The sequence below is a fragment of the Sus scrofa genome, chromosome 7 (assembly GCF_000003025.6).
Source record: "Sus scrofa isolate TJ Tabasco breed Duroc chromosome 7, Sscrofa11.1, whole genome shotgun sequence".
Lineage (NCBI taxonomy): Eukaryota > Metazoa > Chordata > Mammalia > Artiodactyla > Suidae > Sus > Sus scrofa.
In genome coordinates, this window is record NC_010449.5 from 19,956,219 (window position 1) to 19,979,041 (window position 22,823).

General features: G+C 39.9%; 1 long non-coding RNA gene across 3 annotated transcripts; it reads left to right on the forward strand.

Annotated features, from left to right (window-relative positions):
• LOC110261656 lies at positions 7,829–22,152 on the forward strand. Of its 3 annotated transcripts, XR_002346100.1 has the most exons (4): positions 7,829–9,740; positions 13,648–13,749; positions 15,900–16,145; positions 21,025–22,152. It is a non-coding gene; the product is annotated as an uncharacterized LOC110261656 (long non-coding RNA). The 3 variants fall into 3 exon arrangements; XR_002346099.1 differs by lacking the exon at positions 21,025–22,152 and having other exon boundaries at positions 15,900–16,262; XR_002346101.1 differs by lacking the exon at positions 15,900–16,145 and having other exon boundaries at positions 7,831–9,740.

The following is a 22,823-nucleotide window of genomic DNA, read 5'->3' on the forward strand; positions in this document are numbered from 1 at the left end:
TCCCCTAAGAGTTCCGTGGAAACAACTCAACTGCTATCCATGAGGACGAGGGTTCAATCCCTGGCCTTGCTCAGTGGGTTAAGCATCCGGCGCTGCGGGGAGCTCTGGCATAGGCTGCAGACATGGCTCAGACCCAGCGTTGCTGTGGCTGTGGCTTAGGCTGGCAGCTGTAGCTCGGATTTGACCCCTAGCCTGGGAATTTCTATATGCTTGTGGGTGCAGCATAAAAAGACAAAAAAAAAAATTTTATTAAAAAAGGAAACAAAAGCATCAAGAATGACTCATGTATTTCCAATTCTGGCTGAGAAGAAATAATAGGGGCCAGATTTACCCTCTTGTTAAAAAAAAAAAAAAAGGAAAGGAAAAAAAAAGGAAAAGTATATATCCTTTGTGTCATATAAAATGCTTCTCTATATCTTATATAACATTACATTATATGTTATATATAATAATCACATACAATGTCTCTATATCATCTATATCATGGTATATATATTATCTATAATTGATACATTGTATATTGTATGTCATATACAAAACTTCTATAGCACATATACTATATATGTTATATATTATTCATAATACATTATATATTATTTTATTTGTTACTAGTATATATAACATACCACTCAACAAATACAGAATATACATTATTTTCCTGCACATATGTAACAATTACAATAGCTGATCATAGGCAAGCTGAATCTCAACTAGTTTCAAGGGAGTAATATCATAGAGATACAATATTGCATATATTATAATGCAACTAAGCTCAGAATCAAAATCAAAATGATAACAAAGTTAGCTGTTGAAAATTAAGGAAGAGATACTTACATAATATTTTGGTCATAAATAAATCATGATAGATGAAAAATTATTTAGAACTGGGTTCTAATGAAAATATACATAACAAACCTGGGGGATTCATTGAAGCAATACTTAGAAGTAAAGGCAAACATTAGAAAAGAAGAAAGTCTGAAATTTAGTGAGCTAAATATTTATTCCAAGAAGTTAGAAAAAGAACTGCAAAATAGAGGGGAAAAAAGAAAAGAAAATAATAAAGCAGAATTTAATAAAATAGAAAATTAACATGCAATGGAGATAATCCATTCAAAATAATCTATTCATAAGTTAGTTCTTTGAAAAGGTCAAAACAGATGGGTGCATTCAGGGTGGTATGGCTGTAGAGGAAAAGGTCAAGACAAGTTGGAAAATATCTAGTAATATTATTGGTTAAAAAAAAAAGACATGTTACTATTATCAGGAAGAAATAAGGAGATATACTGGAGATGCTGCAGACATTAAAAAGATAACATAATATAAAAATCTTTGTACCAATAATATAAATATATAGATATAATAGATAAAATCTTAGAAAAATATTAATTCCATCAAAATGTAGTTATATAGTGTTGAAACTAAAACACCACATAAATAGTAACACTAAAATATCAAAGTTAGAAAGACTCAGTTGTTAAGATATCAACTCTTCAAACTGATCTGTTGATGCAATAGATTCGGTGCATTTCCAGTCATTATCTCAGCAAGTTTTTTTGTTTTTAGAAATTGAAAAGTTTATTCTGAGATATATATGGAAATGCAAACTAAATAGCCAAAGCAATCTTGAAAAAAGAAGAAAGTTGAAGCACTTACACTATCTGACTTCAAAACTTATTAGAAAAGCTCCAGAATCAAGACTGTGGTACTAGAAAAGGATTGAAAAATTAGATTGATGGAACAGAATAGAAGTCATTTGTTATTTTTCGACAAGTAGTACTGGAATAGCTGAATGCTTTATATGGGGAAAAAAATTAACTTTTATCCCACCTCATGCCATATACAAAAATTAATTTGAGATAAAACATAGACCTTGGAGTTCACGTCGTGGCTCAGTGGTTAACAAATCCGACTAGGAACCATGAGGTTGTGAGTTCAATCCCTGGCCTCGCTCAGTGGGTTAAGGATCCAGCGTTGCTGTGAGCTGTGGTGTAGGTCGCAGACTTGGCTCAGATCCCTTGTTGCTGTGGCTCTGGTGTAGGCCAATAGCTACAGCTTTGATTCAACCCTAGCCTGGGAACCTCCATATGCTGCAGGAGCGGCCCAAGAAATGGCAAAAAGACAAAAACAAAAACAAAAAACAAACAAAAAAACACATAGACCTAAACTTAAACACTAAAGTATGGAGCTTTTAAAAGAAATCACAAAAAAACTTCAGGTGTTGGAAACACACAAAGATTTTTTAGAAATGGTGCAGAAAGTGTAACCCTAAAAAGAAATTAGACAATTAGACATCATCAAAAAGTTTTAAACTTGTGTTTAACAAAAGACATAGCTAAGAAAAATGAATAGGCAAGCTACAGACTTGGAGAAAATATTTGCAAAACACATATCTGATGAAAAACTAATGTCCATGATATACAACTCAAGAACAAAATGATAAGGAACCAAATCAAAAAAAAAAAAAAAAAGCAAGCATAGATTTCAACTGGTATTTCATCAAAAAAGATAACAAAGTCCATTAATCACATGAAACAGTGCCCAGTATGACTAGTCATCAGAGAAATGTAAATTAAAACCAAAACTGAGTAGGAAACAAAAGCATCCAGAAAGACTCCTATATTTCCACTTCTGGCCAAGATGAAGTAATAAGAACCAGATTTACCCTCTTGTTTGAAACAGCACCCCCCCCCAGCAAAGGGATGAAATATATGAAAGAACAATTCTCAAAACAAATCAGATAACAAAAAAATAGTGATCTCTAAGAAAGAATAAGCAGATAAGGTAAGCTGAAAGATTGCCCCAGCTTACTGTTCAGAGAATTTTCAGGTCAAAAAGAAGAAAAGGGACACCTTTCTCGAAGTCCCCCTGAGTTGAGGAAACACCTGATAGATTGGTGAGTTTGGGGCAAATGGAGTGGGGCAGAATATGAAAAACAAGAGCACTGGATCAAGAAGAGAACTTTGAGGTCTGCAGAGGGTCCCAGAATAGCTGAGTACTGTGTGTGTGTGGGGTGTGTGTGTGGGTGTGTGTTTCTGAAATGCCAGGCAACCACTGCAATAATTTCAGGAAACAATAACAGAGCCCTGGGTAGGGTGTCATTCTATGAATCTGACTCCTTTAAGCGTCATGCTTCATGAAGCAGCACATAGGACAATCTCTGTGTCCCAAACCTTAGCACTTAGAAGGTCTCCCCAAATATCTGTGGGACTGAACTTCTAACTCTCAATACACTTCAACAGCGCAGAGTCAACTCTCTGCCAAGCACTTGGAGCCATTCATGTCCCCTACCCCTCACAGAGTTACTTAGGAAAAGTTTCTTTTCTTTCTTTCTTTCTTTCTTTTTTTTTTTTTTTTGATAGGCAAAAAATAGATTTATTAAGATAGGATGCTTGTAAGAGATGCAAGCGGGCAGACACAGAAGCTCTGCCAGGAAAAGTTTCTTTGAAGTGTGACCACCTCCCTGTACTCTTCAAAGGCTCACAGCCATTACTACCACCACCCCCTCCGCTCCCAACTCTCCCCATGCCCTCCTTGCCAGGTTCCTGGGTACTCCTTCTGGCCTGCCATCCACAAGCTCTGAGACTTTGCCTTCCTGCTACTTCCCATCCATTCTGTTCTCTGTGCCACTGTGTGATAAGCTAGGAATAAAGTGGTTCCCCCTTCCCCCCGACCCCCGGCATGCTCCATCTTCCTTTTCCAACACCCTCCCTCTCCTGATAGCAGGTATTTTGTCTAGTACTTGAAGATTCCCACAGATGCAACATCTTAACCCAGAAAAGGCTGCAGTGGTAGAAATTGCTAGTCGCTGGCACAGAGGAAGGGTTTGGAACAAGCAAGTCCTGACCACGCCCCTTCAATCCCATCACCTTTTCCCTCAATCCCTCAGGCCCACCCTGAGAAGACTCTAAATCGAATACTCAGAACCTCTCAAGAGTATTTCACGGAGAGGAAAATGCCCTGTGTGTTTGGGGAAGGACGGGCCAGGAGATGAGAATCAAGAAAGGTCATTCAGCAAATGCTAAGTGAATGTCTAAGCAGTGGACACATGCTTCTGTTCTCTTTATACTAGTGGTCCTCACAATGTCCCCACTGTAGAAATATTTTTTTCTTGGACCTTTGTATTTCAAAAAAGTTTCCTAGGTTATTTCGCTTATCAGCCAGTTTGAGGCATCCCTTTTTTTTTTTTTTTTTTTTTTTTGGTCTTTTTGCTTTTCTTGGGCCGCTCCTGCGGCATATGGAGGTTCCCAGGCCAGGGGTCAAATCGGAGCTGTAGCCACCGGCCTTCACCAGAACCACAGCAACGCGGGATCCGAGCCGCGTCTGCAACCTACACCAGAGCTCACGGCAACGCTGGATCCTTAACCCACTGAGCAAGGCCAGGGACCGAACCCGCAACCTCATGGTTCCTAGTCAGATAGTTAACCACTGCACCACGACAGGAACTCCTGAGGCATCCCTCTTGAAACAGCCATTTGAGATGGTCCTTATCAACGAAAAAAGCAGCCTGCACTACCCTCTGTTGCTGACTTTCAGAAAACAGCTTTGTTCAATATCTAGGTGCTACGCTTTGTTCACAGGTTATACTGCATCCAGGGCCTGTCTGAGTCAAGTGTAAGGTGGGTGATGTTGGCCATCGGTGTCCTCCTAATTTTCCCCCAAACGCCCAGGAGTCTCCTGATATTCTCTGTTCCCCCAGGACTTGTGTAATCAGGTGTCACCTGCACACCTGACAAAGTAATCCAAGTTTCAGATGTTCATCAACCCCCCTTATCACCTGCCCATCAATTATATTTGATAATATAACACGTACTGAGGACTTTTGATAAGCCAGGTGTGTTCTTACTAATTGACACACATTTTATCATGTAGTCCTAAAAACAACTCTATGTAGTAGGTATGACTGTGTTTGCTTTATAGATAAGGGAAGTGACACACAGAGAGAGCATATTACATGGCCGTTGGTATAAGAGGGAGGTTATTTTTTTAACATCTTAATATGACTTTCCACCTGCGGTGCCTCCATATTGTGACTAAGATCCCAAGATTTGGGAATTTCCATTGTGGCGCAGCAGAAACGAATTCGACTAGGAATTGGTTGCAGGTTCCATCCCTGGCCTCACTCAGTGGGTTAAGGATCTGGCATTGCCATGAGCTGTGGTGTAAGTTGCAGATGAGGCTTCGGATCTGGCTGTGGCTGTGGTTTAGGCCAGCAGCTGCAGCTCCGATTGGACCCCTAGCCTGGGAACCTCCACATGCCCCTGGTGCAGCCCTAAAAAGACAAAAGACAAAAAAAAAAAAAAAATCCCAAGGTTTGGAATTAGGAGACTGGGGAGGGGAAGAAAGAGGAGGAGAAGGGAGAGGAGGGGAGAGGAGGGGAGAAAGTTCAAAGCTGCCTCTTGCACTTACTCGATAATGACCTTCCCCTCTTTAAGCCTCAGTTTCCACATGTGTAACAGCAAAATACTCTACACTGCCTACTCTGCACTGGCTATGGAGTTAGTGAGCTTATGGATGTAAAGCTTCTAGTACTGCCGGTGCCACACCATAGGCTGTCAAAATGTGATCTTCAGTACCAGTCCCATAATTATCTACACACCCTGCTTTGTTTCTCTTCACAATCTGTATCAGTATTTGATATTATATTATACATTTATATATTATTACCTCTCTGGCTCACTAGATCCTAAGCTCCATCAGAACAGGAATTTTGCCGGGATCACCTCCATTCACAGTGTTACAGTAATACCTGGCACACCACAAATATTTACGGAAAGATAGCTGTTATGGCCATAATTATCTCTCTCACACACCTCGCCGCACATACAGTAATTGCCCTTTAAATGCTTGTCATGTAGTATGTGGCAAATGGAAATGAAAGCATTTACCAACATACTGTATCGCCTCCTCCATGGGCAAATTGAATGAATAAATGACCTCCTGGCTGAGAGTAACATATTTGAAGACACAGATCACAAAAACAAAGAGAGGCCCTTATATAAATTTATCATAAGTTTCATTGTGTGCTTTCTCCCCTGGCTTCTATGAACAAAAGTTAAAGGTCATGGGCACTCAAGAAAGAATCAGCAACATTAGCACATTTTTTTTCTTAATTTTCTATCAGTGTCCCTGACCCCTGATGCCTGTTGGGTCTGGCCATTTGGCGAATGTAAATTAGCCTCCGAGTCGATGGCAAATCTAGCTCTAGTCTTTAGCTTGATTTCCCTCGGCTCTACACTCATTTTCCCAAATCAGTTTATGCCTCATCCATATGATCTATTTGATTATGTGTATGACTCACAATCACAAGACAAACCATATGATTACATGACTTTTTATAAATGCATCAGAATTTTGTATATCAGGAGTGTCTGTCATGGCTCAGCTGTAACCAACCCGACTAGGATCCATGAGGATTCGGGTTCATTCCCTGGCCTCATTTAGTGGGTTATGGATAAAGCATTGCCGTGAGCTGTGATGTAGGTTGCAGACACAGCTTGGATCCCGCATTGCTGTGGCTGTGGTGTAGGCCGGCAGCCACAGATCTGATTTGATCCCTAGACTGGGAACCTCCATATGCCATGGGTGTGGCCCTAAAAAGCAAAAAAAAAAAAAAAAAAAAAAGAATTTTACATATCAAAATGTGATACTTTTTCAATTCAGCGATCCTTATTGTAAAAATCCATTTGTTACTTTGAGGAATTGGGTATTTGTGGACATCCGAGCTAAGCTGTGTCTCATAAAGACACAGAGGGAAATTTTTTTCTTAAAACTTTATCTATTATAAAAGTATACACATATTTATTGTAAAAAGAAAAGACGATACGAGGGTTTAAGATAAACTCAAACCCGCCTTCCTGCAATCCTGGGAACCTACCCCTAGATACCCCTAGAAGCAGCCACTGATAACAGTTTGGTATTTATCTTTCTAAACATTATGAAGAAAAACAGACGTACCATGATTCACTCTCCTCTCTTGTCAGATTTGACACTAAACAGCCACTTAAAAATTGTAACCACTCTTGGCGTTCCCATTGTGGCTCACTGGGTTGAGAACCCGACTGTTATACATGAGAATTCGGGTTTGATACTTGGCCTCACTCTGTGGATTAAGGAGCTGGTGTTGCCATGAGCTGTGGTGTAGGTTGCAATGGCGTAGGCCAGCAGATGCAGCTCCGATTGGACCCCTAGCCTGGTAATATCCATATGCCACAAGAGTGGCCCTAAAAAAAAAAAAAAAAAAAAAAAACTCTTAAAAAAATTTTTTTTTGCCACAGAGAATCTCAAATACACAAAAGCAGACAAAATAATATGACTTCTCATGTACCATTACCCAGCCCAACAACCACCAACCTACAGTCAACTCATGGCCCCGTCTATACTCCTATCCACTTCTCTCCATCCAGTATTATTTGAAAGCAAATCCCTTATGTCTTTCACGTCTTTACATGAATAAAAGGAATGATCCTTTTTTTAAAAAATTATATGTCAATATTACATCTAAAATATTCCTCAATATTACTAAATATCCAGTATTCAGATATCCAATTGTCTCATAACTGTCATAAATGGAGAATTTGCAGCATTTAAAAAATTCAGGAACAGGAGTTCCCGTTGTGGCGCAGTGGTTAATGAATCCGACTAGGAACCATGAGGTTGCGGGTTTGATCCCTGCCCTTGCTCAGTGGGTTAACGGTCCGGCGTTGCCATGAGCTGTGGTGTAGGTTGCAGACGCGGCTCGGATCCCGCGTTGCTGTGGCTTTGGCGTAGGCCGATGGCTACAGCTCCGACTGGACCCCTAGCCTGGGAACCTCCATATGCCGCGGGAGCAGCCCAAGAAATGGCAAAAAGACCAAAAAATAAATAAATAAATAAACAAATAAAAATTTAAAAAAATAAAATAAAAAATTCAGGACCCATAAAAGTTCCCACTTTATGACTGGTTGACATATCTTTTGTCTTTTTTCATTAGCAGACTCTCTTCCATCTCTTTCCCTTACAATTTATTCATAGAAGAAACCAAGTATTTTGACCCTCAAAGTCTGACACCATCTGGATCTTGCAGATTATATCCCTGTGGTATAATTTAACAGTCCCTCTGCCTTCATACTTATTTCCTTTAAGCTCTAGAGGCTTGATCAGATTCAAGTTCAGTTTGTTTTATGAGTGTTGCATCAGTAAGTCTTTGTTTCTTCTATCAGGTTGCCCATGAGGTCAGGTTTGTTCTCTCTTTTTTCTTTTTTCCATTGTTTTTTGCAGGAATTTAATATATTAATGTACATCATGAATCATCAAGAAAGAAAGGATACTGTGTTCCACATTCCCCAAACTTATTTAAGATTAAAATAATTTTTGGCAGAACATCTAATAGAGGCAGTATTTAGCCCAGCAAGCTTTAAGAAACATTGCCCTGTATTAATTGATTAAAGCTTTTCACCTCCAGAGAGGTTAGGCTCTGTCTTTTTGTCCTGTCCTCAACCATCAATGTTCAGTATTGATTCAGAATTTCATTCAGAACTTGCAAGATGAAGAAATTCTATCCTTCCTTTTTCATACATTAACTATAATCCTTCTGTAATATAACTTTCTCTTTCTCAAATAGTTACCCAATTGTAGAGTTCATAATGGAAAACAGGATACATTTGTGTTTCCTTCCTCCCATCCTCCAATTTCTTTTTAGTATCATTTTGAACTCATTGAGTTTAACATATTTGATGAGCTTGAATCTACTCCAGTTATTTTAATCATGTTCGTGCTCAAATCACCCCATCTTGGCCAGTGGGAATCTTTTCAAATTGACCTCTGCGAGTCATTTTGAGATGATCCCATCAGTGTTTGATAGCTCCTTGCCTCTTAAATGAGAAGCTATTCCATCTGGTAGATTTCCTGTTCTAGATTTCCAATCAGCTCTTTCTCCTAAAAGCTTTGTCTTTTTTTTTTTTTAGTTAATGGTGTCTGGAAACCATAGCCTAGGTGCTAGAAGTCTGACCACTCTTAAAAGATATCAATTTGGTCACATTTTTTTTGGATATTGTAAAGAATTCTCTGCAAACTGTAAACAGCCCTAAAAACACTTGACTGTTTAAGAATGAATTAATTGGATCTCTTGCTTCCTATAATTGCTTATGTTTCTGTGTCCCCACTGAGGCCAAGTATTAGAACCATAACTTCTCCATCACCAGCTCCTGACCCAAAATTTGCAGCATGCTAGACACTCGAAATATAATCAATGGGTGAGAAAAATCAGGCTTTAGACGCTGAAAGAAAGTGCCAAAAATGAGTTTCAGAAATATGAGGAGAAATAGCCGCATAATGAGAATAACTCAGTGGCCTCTGAAGTCATGACTTCAGAGGTTTAACATTTGCTCGGGTGTTTAAGTTCATGTATGCTTGTTTAAAAAGCAGCTACTTTAAGGCGTAGCCTCTATATTTAAAAGAACACTTCTGTGAAAAGATGCAAATCTTATTTCCTTTCAACCTAAAGTAACTGTCAAATAGAGACAAAGATGGGCGAGGCAGGGGTAGGGTGGGGATGAATGGCAGGTTGGTTGAGAGATAGGCGGCCTTTGGTTAGTGGGTGGGGGAAGCACATGCCTGTGATGTGCCTGTGAAGTTGCAGATAAGCCCAGAGCCGTTTGGAGCCTTTGAGTGGAAGGGGTCCGAGCTGAAGTACATGCCTTGGTAGGAAGCCGAATAAGGAGACAGGGGTAGATCTGGCTCTTCCTGGGGCAGGAAATGGATGGGTATGAAAAAAACTGGCCCTTCTTCCTTTTGTCTCCCTCTCCTTCTCCTTCTGACTTCCTGCTGAACTTTCCTCCTCCGAGCCCCATCTTTGCTCTGTCTCCTCCACTATCTCTTCTAGTCCTCTTTCAGGTCAACAGCCTCTTTCTCCCAGAGCCCTTAATTGGCCATCATTTGGAATAGGGAAGTGAGAATTTTTGCTTGCTAATGGGAAAAACCAACGCTGGCTACCTGCCGGCAAACAAGTTACTGTGAGGAAATAGATAGCACCAAAAATCAATATGCGAGCTAAGAGAACCACTTTGGAAGTTGGCAGGACCCAGGGTAGCTCTAGGAGCAACGAAGTAGGAGTTACAGGATCTGTGTGCTGGCAGGAACTGTCTGGTGCAGGGTGTTTGGAATAAATCATTGTCAGAATCTCAAAAGAGAGCTTGCTCTGCCAAGGTTCTGAGAGCAGGTGAGAGGTAGCTCGCTGGATTTACTCCCCCACCAAGACTACACATGGTGGAGGAGAAGTGTTGAAACTGCCAGTCCTGTTAGAAAGAGAGACTGAAGGCTGGTCAGCTCAAAAAAAAAAAAAAAAAAAAAAAAAAGATGATTTTCTTTTTTTTACTCACAAATAATGACTTATTCTTCCTTTGAAAAATGAATACATAACTATGAAAACAGTGTTAATAAATATTATACAGAGTTCCCATCGTGGCGCAGCAGAAACGAATCCGGCTACGAACTATCAGGTTGTGGGTTCAATCCCTGGCTTCGCTCAATGGGTTAAGGATCCAGTGTTCCCGTGAACTATGGTGTAGGTCCCAGACACGCCTTAGATCTGGCGTTGCTGTGGCTCTGGTGTAGGTCGGTGGCTACAGCTCCGATTGGACCCCTAGCCTGGGAACCTCCATATGCTGTGGGTGAGGCCCTAAAAAAACAAAAAGACAAAAATAAATAAATAAATAAATAAATATTATAACTGCACCATTTATTGCTTATAATCCCAGTGCCAAGAATTATGTCATTTTCAGTCAGTGCTTCTATTTTTAGAGCAAAGTCGTAGTCAGACATGATGATTTTATCTGCAAGTGAGGCTCAAGGAGGTTAAATGGGCACACAGCGAGTAACTGGCAGAGAAGAGATCTGAATCCAGGTCTACTGATTTCAAACAAATCGCTCTTCGGTGCTGCTTCTCTGACATCTCCCCTATCAGGATTCATTTATGTCCTCTTTATTTTTATTTTTTGCCATTTCTTGGCCCCTCCCACGGCACATGAAGGTTCCCAGGCTAGGGATCTAATTGGAGCTGCAGCCACCAGCCGACACCAGAGCCACAGCAGCAAGGGATCCGAGCTGCGTCTGTGACCTACACCACAGCTCCCGGCAATGCTGGATCCTTAACCCACTGAGCAAAGCCAGGGATGGAACCCGAAACCTCATGGTTCCTAGTCGGATTGTTAACCACTGAGCCATGACGGGAACTCCTCCTCTTTTTTCTTTATTATTTATTTATTTATTTATTTTGCTTTTTTCAGGGCTGCACCTGTGGCATATGGAGGTGCCTAAGCTAGGGGTCCAATCGGAGCTACAGCTGCCGGCCACAGCCACAGTCACAGCAACTTGGGATCTGAGCAATATCTGTAAACTACACCACAGCTCATGGCAATGCCAGATCCTTAACCCACTGAGTGAAGCTAGGGATCGAACCCGCAACCTCATGGTTCCTAGTTGGATTCATTTCCCCCACACCACGATGGGAACTCCAGTTTATTTCTTCAGTTTTGACATAACTTTATCATGTTTTGCAATATTAATTTGAGCATGTTTATTTCTTACGATTATTATTGCAATTCATTACAATCTGGTGACTTCTTTTTGAATTTTTAAAGGTATGCTTTCTGTTTTTTTATAAATTTTTATTAATTTTTCTTAGTTTTTACTTTTTTGGCCACACCCACAGCATACGGAAGTTCTTGGGCCAGGTAGCAAATCCAGGCTGGAGCTGTGACCTGTGCCACAGCTGCAGCAACACCCTCTCTTTAACCCATTGTGCCAGATCAGGGATGGAACCGGTCCTTCCTAAGAGACAAGCCACATCATTAACCCACTGCACTGCAGCAGGAACTCCTGCTTTCTGTTTATTAGAAAAAAACAAAACGAAACATGGAAACAACCTAAATGTCCATTGACAAACGACTGAATTAGGAAGACGTGGTATATATATACAATGGAATACCACTCAGCCATAAAAAAGAACAACATAATACCATTTGCAGCAACATGGATGGAACTAGAGACTCTCATACTAAGTAAGTCAGAAAGGGAAAGACAAATACCATATGATATCACTTATATCTGGAATCTAATATATGGCACAAATGAACCTTTCCACAGAAAAGAAAATCATGGACTTGGAGAATAGACTCATGGTTGCTAAGGGGGAGATGTAAAGTATTGCCTTTGGAATGGATAAGCAATGAGATCCTGCTGTGTAGCACTGGGAACTACATCTAGTCACTTACGATGGAGCATGATAACAGAAAAAAGAATCTATACATGTATGTGTAACTTGGTCACTTTGCTGTACAGTAGAAAATTGACAGAACACTGTAAACCAGCTATAATGGAAAAAAAATCATTATATAAAAATTTTTTTTTAATTAAAAGCTTATGCCCTAGTTTAGTTTCCCTCCCTCTCAAGAATCATTGACCTTAAGAATTATAATCTCCTGGAGTTCCGTCATGGCTCAGTGGTAACAATCCCGACGAGTATGCCTGAGGATGAGGGTTCAATCCCTGACTTCACTCAGTGGGTTAAGGATCTGGCATTGCGTGAGCTGTGGTCTAGGTGGCAGACAGCTCGGATCTGGTGTTTCTGTGACTGTGGCATAGGCCAGTAGCTACAGCTCCAATTTGATTCCTAGCCAGGGAACTTCCACATGCCCAGGGTGTGGCCCTAAAAAGACACACACACACACACACACACACACACACACACACACACAATAAAAAGCTCCTCATCCTGGGCTAAAGCCTGGAGAAAAAAAATCTATTATTAAGGCCAACCCTGATAAAATGCCCTCTTCCTACCCTTAAGTCCTTTCACAATGTCTCTCTGCCCCCATAGAAATAATTAGTCATCAAGGCTTGGTTGTTTTTTCAACTTATTATAGAAAATTTCACAATATACAAAAGTAGGAAGACTGGTATAATCAAGTCCCTTGACACAACTTAGACAATTCATCTCTACCCACACACGCGCACACAGACACACAGACACACAGACACACACACACACACTTAGAGGTAGTTCTCTCCTCCCCAGCTGGATGATTCTAAAGCCAACCCCAGACATCATCATTTCATCTTCTAGTATTTCAGTATGTATCTTTAAAATGTAAGGATTCTAATAAACATAATTATAACATCATTACCAAATCTAACATACTTATTTAAAATTCCTTAATATCCAATATCCAGTCAGGAGTCAAATTCTCCCAATTATCTCATATACATTTGGGGTCAAGCCAGGATCCAAACCTGGTCCATACATTACAGTCTTTTTTTTTTTTTTTTTTTTTTTTTTGCTTTTTAGGGCCGTACCCGCGGCATATGGAGGTTCCCAGGCTAGGGGTCTAATCAGAGCTACAGCTGCCAGTCTATGCCACAGCCACAGCAACACCAGATCCAAGCTGTGTCTTCAACCTACACCACAGCTCATGGCAATGCCAGATCCTTAACCCACTGAGTGAAGCCAGGGATCGAATCCGCCACCTCATGGTTCCTAATTAGATTCGTTTTTCTGCTGAGCCACGATGGGAACTCCACAGGCAAATTTTCAAGGAGACGTCAATAGCTGTGTATCCTTTTACAAACTCAATTTTGTTGGAACATGACTTTTTCATTTCAATTTTCTTTCAGAAATTAGATTCTGATTGGCTGGTAGTCTAAGCTTGTCTGACCCTGAAGCTGCCCTTGGCTGCAAGTTGATGTGACTCAAGCTCCCTCAGCGCACATCTTCAGGTTAGTAAGCCTATCTTACAATTTAATTAAGGGAAACTAAGCAGACCTTTCTTTTTTTTTTTTTTCTCTCTTTTTTATGCTTTTATGGTTTCTCCTAATGGAGTAGAAAAAGCCAGAAATCATTTTCTAAAATGTAAGGTTTCTTTATGATAGCCTTGTTTTTTACATTTTCAGTTTAGAACTAACCCAAATGTCCATCAAGAGGGGTTTGTCTTAACAAATTATAGTATGCTCAACAATGGGAAACCAAGCCACATTTTAAAATAATGAGGTTGCCCATTATTAAATTACATGGAAATGCCAAGTACCAAGATATATTGGTGAATGAACATGAAATAATATGAGCAATATGATCCATTTTTTGCCTAAAAATTATGTGTTTCCATATAAAGAAATATGAAAGAATAAGCACCAAATCTTGGAGAGAAGATGTAAAATTATGGAGGAATTCTCTTTCTACTTTTTACATTTTTGTATCATTTAAATGTTTTTGAATAGTAAGTGCATATTAGTTTTATAATATGAAAAAATATTTTCAGGTTGAAATATCATGCATAGATCTTAGGTAAATATGACTATATTCTATTGACATACATGAAATATTGTGAAATAATATGACTTATGAAATATATTAAATATAATGTATATAAGATCATATATATACTTCCTTCTTCCTATAATCTTTCTTCAGTATCATGAATAATTTAGATTTTTCTCTACTATAGATTCAGTGTTTTCTTCAACTGGAAGAATATTTGAAGAGACAACTCAGTAGTCTTCCTTCAATAACAACAACTGTTACCCTTGAATTACCATCGTGTGCCAGACACAGATCTAGGTGTTATTTACTTATTTATTCTATATCAAAGAGCACAGGCAATCGATTAAGACAGGCTTGAATTCTGCCTCTGTGTGCCATTGGGTGAATGATTTAACCTCCTCAGCTGAGAAATATGAACATTGGAGTGGTGAGAATTAAAATGAGATAATGCCAGCAAAGCAGTTGGCACGAGGCCTAGGATACATCAGGGACTCAGCTTAATGGTAGCTCTTAGTATCAATAATGAGACCCAGCTTAGTGGTAGCTCTCAGTATTAATAACAAGTTTTGATTCATACAGAACACCTACCACTTTTTTTTTTTTTTTTTTTTTTTTTTTGCTTTTTAGGACCACACCTGTGGCCTATGGAAGTTCCCAGGATAGGGGGCTAGGGGTCAAATCGGAGCTGTAGCTGCCAACCTACACCACAGCTCATGACAATGCCAGATCCTTAACCCACTGAGTGAGGGTAGAAATGGAACCTGCCACCTCAAGGTTCCTAGTTGGATTCGTTCCTGCTGTGCCACAACAGGAACTCCTTTTTTTTTTTTTTTCGCTTTTGAACATTTAAATAATTTTTAACTATATCATTTCATTTGATTAGCACAGCTTTCTTCAGGAAGAAGCATGACGAGTTTATATCCATTTTTCAATTATAGAAAATAATGCACATGTGTTTCTGTTGTGGCTCAGCACGTTAAGAACCCGACATAGTGTCCCTAAGCATGTGGGTTTGATCCCTGACCTCGATCAGTGGATTAAGGATCTGGTGTTGCCATGAGCTGTGGCCTAGGTCAAAGATGTAGCTTTGATCCTGCATGCTGTGGCAGTGCCAGCAGCTGGAGCTCCGATTTGACCTCTAGCCAGGAACGTCCATATGCCGCAGGTGTGGCCCTAATAGGAAAAAAAAATGCACAGAAAAGAAACCCACCTTGCTAGAATGAATGCAAGGATTAGTTTCACCTGAAAAGACTTAAAGGGAATTACAATAGCTAGAATAGTCTGGGAATAAACATCCCATTGTTCACACCAACAATACTAGAGGACTAGCAGAAAGTGAAGACTAAAGATCTTCAGATATTTAATCCTTAAATACCATTCAGTAGGAAGACAGTGGCTTGCTAGAGAAGGAGAATTTAGGTAGATTTTTGAAGCCAGACTTAACAAGTGGAAACGGTCTGTCGTAGGCCATTCAAAAGAAAGAGGTCAAATGAGGCAAAAATCCCCTGCCAAAAATCCCGTTTGGTGAGTGTTATGAAGACAACCCATGATTGAATCTACAAGAGCAGTTGGAGCTGTTACAAAAAAAACATTCGTGTGTGTTTTCCAGGAAAGACAGAGGAGGACAGTCAGTTTTACATGTAATCAACTTGCAATGAGAAATTTGGAATGCGATTCCGTGGTTCTTTCCATACCTCCTGGGAAAGTTTTCAGTGAGTGGCTGGCTTTTCATCAGCTAAAAATAATAAAAGGCAAACAAAGAGAAATGTTTCACAAGAAAAGAATGAACTATGTTGGGAAGAGATTATTTTTTTAAGTGTTTTACCACAGGGATAGAAAAATGGACCAGCACATGGTACGTGTCAGCCAGATGCTGAGCATGACACTGATGATCTTTTCCTTCTTTTCTTTTGTCTTCCTACTTTTCTTTATTCTTTCTTTCCTGTCTCTCTCCCTCTTTATTTTTCCCCTTTTTTTTTTTTTTGTCTTTTTGCCATTTCTAGGGCCGCTCCCTCGGCATATGGAGGTTCCCAGGCTAGGAATCTAATCAGAGCTGTAGCCCCCGGCCTACACCACAGCCACAGCGACACGGGATCTGAGCCACATCTGCAACCTACACCACAGCTCATGGCAACGCCGGATCCTTAACTCACTGAGCAAGGCCATGGATCGAACCCGCAACCTCATGGTTCCTAGTCGATTCGTTAACCACTGAGACTGAGCCATGACGGGAACTCCTCTCTCTTTCCCTCTTTCCCTCCCTTTCTCCCTTCCTTTATAACGAAGAAACTCAACACTCTCTAGTCCATTAGAAATCAAGTCAAGCCCAGCCATTTATCTGGGAATTTTTTAGTACCCACTATACATCTCTATTATAATGCTACCATTCATCATTATTACCATTTTGTTTCATTCCATAGTGAAGTAACATATGGGAGTTCCTGCTGTGGTGCAGTGGGTTAAGAACCTGAATGGAGCAGCCCCAGTCACTGCAGAGGTTTAGGTTTAATCTCCAGCCCAGAGCAGTGGTTTAAAGGACCCAGGGTTGGAGTTCCCGTCGTGGCTCAGTGGTTAACGAATCCAACTAGGAACCATGAGGTTGTGGGTTCGGTCCCTGGCCTTGCTCAGTGGGTTAACGATCCGGTGTTGCCGTGAGCTGTGGTGTAGGTTGCAGACGCGGCTCGGATCCCACGTTGCTGTGGCTCTGGCATAGGCCGGTGGCTACAGCTCTGATTAGACCCCTAGCCTGGGAACCTCCATATGCCGAGGGAGCGGCCCAAGAAATAGCAAAAAGACCAAAATAAATAAATAAATAAAGGACCCAGGGTTGCTGCAGCTGCAGTTTAGATCAGAGCTGTGGACTGGATTCCATCCCTGGCCCAAGAGTCAATGCTGTGTAATACCACAATGAAAATATTTCAGTGTAAATAATAAACAACCATGTTTTTAGAGAATATTTAATGCCATGAAGAAGCATTAAGTGAAAAAGCAGAATTTAAACTGTATGTAATATATGTGTACATGCATAGAAAAAGTTGGGAAAGGATACACACCACATTGTTAATTATGATTGTCCCTTGCAAGAAAGTGGGCAGGAGGGGCAGAAGCTTCTTCATTTCTAACTGCACGCCGTCGTTTAACCCACTGAGCAAGGCCAGGGACCGAACCAAACCTCATGTTCTAGTCAGATCGTTTTTCATTTACTTCACATGCTTTTTTATCAGTTGAGGGGCTTCTTTTTTGTTTTTCCAATGAGCATATACTGCTTTGGGTTTTTAAATCATATTGCTAGCAAATGGATGAAAGAAATTCTTTTTTTGTTTGTTTTTTTTGTTTTTTGCCTTTTCTAGGGCCCCTCCCACGGCACATGGAGAGTTCCAGGCTAGGAGTCTAATTGGAGCTATAGCCGCTGGCCTACACCAGAGCCACAGCAACACCAGATCTGAGCCATGTCTGCGACCTACACCACAGCTCATGGCAACACCGGATACTTAACCCACTGAACAAGGCCAGGGATGAACCCGCAACCTCATGGTTCCTAGTCAGATTCGTTAACCACTGTGCCATGACAGGAACTCCCGATGAAAGAAATTCGTAACATACTAGCAAGTTAAATCCAGCAGTATGTAAAAAAAGATAATAAATCATAACCAACTGGAGTTTATCCTAGAATTCAAGGTTAGTTTAAAATTTGAAAATTAAACAATGTAATTCACTGTATTAACAGAATAAAGAAAAAAATCATATAGTCATTTTAGTACATGCAGAGAAAGCATTTGACAAAATTTAACATTATTTATGATGAAATTTCAGCAAATTAGGATTAGTAAGCCCTTCCTTCATCTAATAAAGGGCATCTGTAAAATATCTACAGTTAACATCACGCTTAATGCAGAAATATTAAATGTTTTCCCCCGAAGATAACAAATGAGGCAAGATTGTCTACTCTCAACATGTCTATTCAACATTGTTTTGAAGACCTTAGTGCAATGAAGAAAAATAAAGGAGTTCCCTTGTGGCTCAGTGGGTTAAGGATCCAGTGTTGTCACGACCGCAGCTTAGGTCGCTGCTGTGGCACAGATTTGATCCCTGGCCTGGGAACTTCCACATGCCACAGGCACAGCCAAAAAGAAAAAAACAAAACAAAACAAAACAGAAAAATAAAATCACAAGGATTCAGAAAGAGATAAAATTGTTTCTATTTGCAGATAACATGGTCATCAATATAGAAAAAACTAATCTGCAAAACAACTACTAGAATAAATGAATTTAGCACAATTGTAAGACACAAGATCCACACATAAACAGCAACATATAGGGAGTTCCCACTGTGGCTCAGTGGGTTAAGAACCCAACATGGTGTCCATGAGGATGAGGGTTCACTCTCTAGCCTCACTCAGTGAGTACAGCTGGGATCTAGTGTTGCCAGACTGTGATGTAGGCAGGCAGCTGCAGTCCTGATTCCACCACTAGCCTGGGAAATTCAATATGCTACAGGTGGGGCCATAAAAAGGAAAAAAAAAAAGGAAAACATATAAAAAGTAGCAAACAATTTGAAATAATTTTTAAGAATTCAATTTTCAATCACATCAGAAAAATAAGATGCTTAGGAATAAACTTCACCAAAAAATGCAAGACTTTGCACTCTAAAACTCCAAAATATTACCGAGAGAAATTAAAGACATAAATAAATGGGGAAATATACCTGTTCATATTCAGGAAGACACAATATTTTTGAGATGCCAATTCTCCCCAAACTAGGATTCAGGGCAATCCCAATCATAATCCTAACAGACTTTTTCTTCAAAACTGATAAACTGATTCTAAAATTTGCATGAAAATGAAAAGGACAATAAAATAGCCAAATAATTCTTGGTAAAAAAAAGTTGGAGTACATGGTGACACTACCCAGCTTCATAATGTACTATAAGGTATGGTAAACAAGAAATGTGGTACTAGCATAAGAATACACAAGTAAATAAACAGAATTGAGCTTAGAAGTAGATCCACACAAATAGGAAACTGATTTTCAACAACAACAAAATCCCAAGCAGTCCAATGGGAAAAGTCCTTCCAACAAATGCTCCTGAAACAACTGAAAATACATATTAAAAAAAAAAAAAAGAACTGTGACCTTTACCTCACACCTGCACAAAAGTTAATGTGAAATAGACCATAGAACTAAACATAAAGGATAGAACTATAAAGCCTCTGAAATAAAACAGAACATTATATTTGTAGCTTGGGAGCAGGTAATGTTTTCTTAAAAATGACAAAGAAAGCCATAGCTATAAACAAAAAGAAAATGATAAATTAGACGTCATCAAAATTAAAACTCTGTTCACCAAAGGATTCTATTACAAACTAATGGACAGGAGTTCCCACTGTGGCTCAGTGGGTTAAGAACCCGACTAGTATCCATGAGGAGGTGGGTTTGATCCCTGGTCTCCATCAGTGGGTTAAGCATCCAGTGTTGCCCCAAGCTGCTGCGGGGTAGGCTGAAGATGAGGCTTGGATCTGGCTTTGGCTGTGGCTGTGGTGTAGGCCAGCAGCTGCAGCTCAGATTTGACCCCTAGCCTGGGAACTTCCATATGCTGCAGGTGTATAGGTAAAACAAACAAACAAACAAACAAAAAACAGACAAACTAATGAACAAACCACAGACCAGGAGAAGATATTCTCAAAACTAATATTTGACAAAAAACTGATTGGAATAGTAAGGAACACCTATACCTCAATTTTAAAAAGATTCAAAATACAAGTAATGGGCAAAATATTGGAACATATGTTTTACAAAAGAAGATTTATGAATGAAAAACACATGAAAAGGTGTTTAACATAATTAAACATCAGGAATTAATGATCAGAGTCTCAGAGAAACACAAATGAAAATCACAAAGAGAGAGCACTACACACCCCTTAGAATGCTTAAAATTGAAGAGTATAACACCAAATGCTGGCAAAGATACAGGGCAACTGCAATTCTCAGACATTACTGACGGGAGTGCAAAATGTATTGCCACTTTCTAGGTCAGTTTCTTATAAAATTAAACATATGCTGACACCATAACCCAGCAACTGAATTTATCTAAGAGAAATGAAAGCACATATCCACAAAAAAAAAGAACCTACATAAATGTTCACAACCTCTTTATTCATAACAGCCTCAAATAAATAACTCAGGGAACCATCAATGAGACTAAATAAATGGTCTCCATTTGTACAGTAGAATACTCTTCAGCAATAAAAAGGAATGAACTACTGATGCACGTTCCAACACAGATAAACCCCAAACGTTCATTTGTTGAGTGAAAAAACTTTCCACAAAAGAGCACATATTGGATTATTAGATGATTTCATTTATATAAAGTTCTTTTGTGTGTGTGTGTGTGTGTGTGTGCTTTTTAGGGCCGCAGGCCTAAGTCACAGCAATGTGGGATCCGAGTCGCCTCTGCAACCTACAGCACAGTTCTTGGCAGTTCGGGATCCTTCACCCACTGAGTGAGGCCAGGGAATCAAACCGGCAACCTCATGGTTACTAGTCGGATTCCTTTGACTGCACCACAACGGGGAACTTCCCATTTATATAAAGTTCTAAAACAGGCTTAACTCAGCTACCATGAATAAGACATTAGAACAGTGTCGCCTCTAGGAGTTATAAATAGGGTTGACTAAAAAGAGGCATGAAGGAATTATTGAGGATAATAATAATCCTCAATTCTTTATCTTCAAAGGTGTTTATGTTACCACCTCCGAGGTTTCCAGCCACTGCGCCCCAGGACACCGACCCCAGGCAGAAATCCACGCAGAAAACATCAAAGCAAACCCAGCAGAAGGATTCAACTCGAACTTTTCCAAGCGAGAGAGGCACACCTATTACAGAACTCACCCATTTGAATAGCCTGCCACCTTTCCCACAAGGTCTTATAAATAAAGCTGGACGACCTTGCAGTGAATTGGCTCAGTATCAGTTTTTGGTCGTTGCATTAAAATCCTCCTCAACTCCCAGAAATGGAGACCAGAACAGCCACAGAGCAAAACTCCGAGAAAGCCCGAAAGGGGTGAGAAAAGTCCTTTATAGACTCTGAATGGCTTCCTATAGGTCGTCCCCATAGATAAGTTGGTCTTTTCTGCTTCTCCTACTATTTAAGATTCCTTGGGGGTTCCACTTCTGTGTTACACGACACAGGGCATGTGAACGCAACCATACTTCAGCTTTGGTCACACTGGACATTTAAACTCTCCCCAAATGCCCCCCAAAGAAGAGATGGAGCCCATGGCCTCTCACTGCCTGCAATCTGCCATGATGCAACTAGCTTCCTCCAGAAACCCTTCTTTTACAGAATTATGTGTCATCTGCCAGTTAAGGAGTCTGCTGGAAAATGTATGCAGATTCCTGGCAATGCGTTTCCAACGAAAGTTAAGTATCTTCACGGACAGAATGAAAAAGCGAAAGACACATCATTACTTCTCCCTCCAGTGGCTTTTACATAGTGATTGCTCCAGCCGTACTTCAACCTCTATTTCATAAGTGAAATCTGAACTGCCCTCAAATCATCTTTAACCCTAAACGCAAACCAGACTTTACACCCACTGTCTGGGATGCCCAGGGAACAAATATTCTAGAAAGCAGAATTGTGCATGGGAGGATCAGCCTGCTGAGATGCTTCATTGGACCAAGAACCATATTTAGATGATTAAGCCCGAAGACTGGGGCTTCTTACCAAAGAAAGGCAACAGGCCTGAGCTCAAATGAAGAGACTCTTGTTTTTTTTTTTTAAATGGCAGGTAGATTATATCAGTGCAACTCAAGACCGCTCCCAAATGAAAAACTAACAGAGCAATTACTAAAACAAAATAGAAGTTACCTTTCATGTTTACAAGCTGTAAGACACAAACCGTCCTCTCCCAGCCATAATGGAGCCTTTATTAACGAGGAATAAGAAGCACCTGGGGGAAAAAAAAACTGCTACCGTATTAATTATAAATAAGGATCCCTTAAATCCTAGGTCCTTCTGGGTGCTATGATGCAATGAAAAGAGTCTGACCTCTCTACCCTGTTCCTACAGACTTTGAAAGAAGCTTTTCAAGTAAATCTAGGCACAAAGGCAGTAACTGGCAAGTAATACGGTGCCAATAGGGAATGATAATGACATCAAGCAAGAGTCAGTCGGTCCGTCTCAGGAAATAACCTGAAACCATCTCTAGAATAAATAAATAAATAAATAAATAAATAAATAAATAAATAAATAAAAACAAACCATCTCTGGAAATTATGTAAGGTTCTTTCCATGTAATAATAATGGTGACTTAGGACTAGGAAAAACTTAGACCTTGATTTGAAGTTATCAAAGTCATGCATCAGATCTGACTTTCTGGTGAGGGTTTTATCTGCTATCATAATAGAGAAAATCCAACTTACAGCCAAGATTCTTTTTATAAGCGTACCTTCACATGTTCAGATCAGTAGCAACGACAATCTTTGGCCCTCATGTCGAGCTGCCGGGTAGGTAGTTACAACCAAAGCAACGGA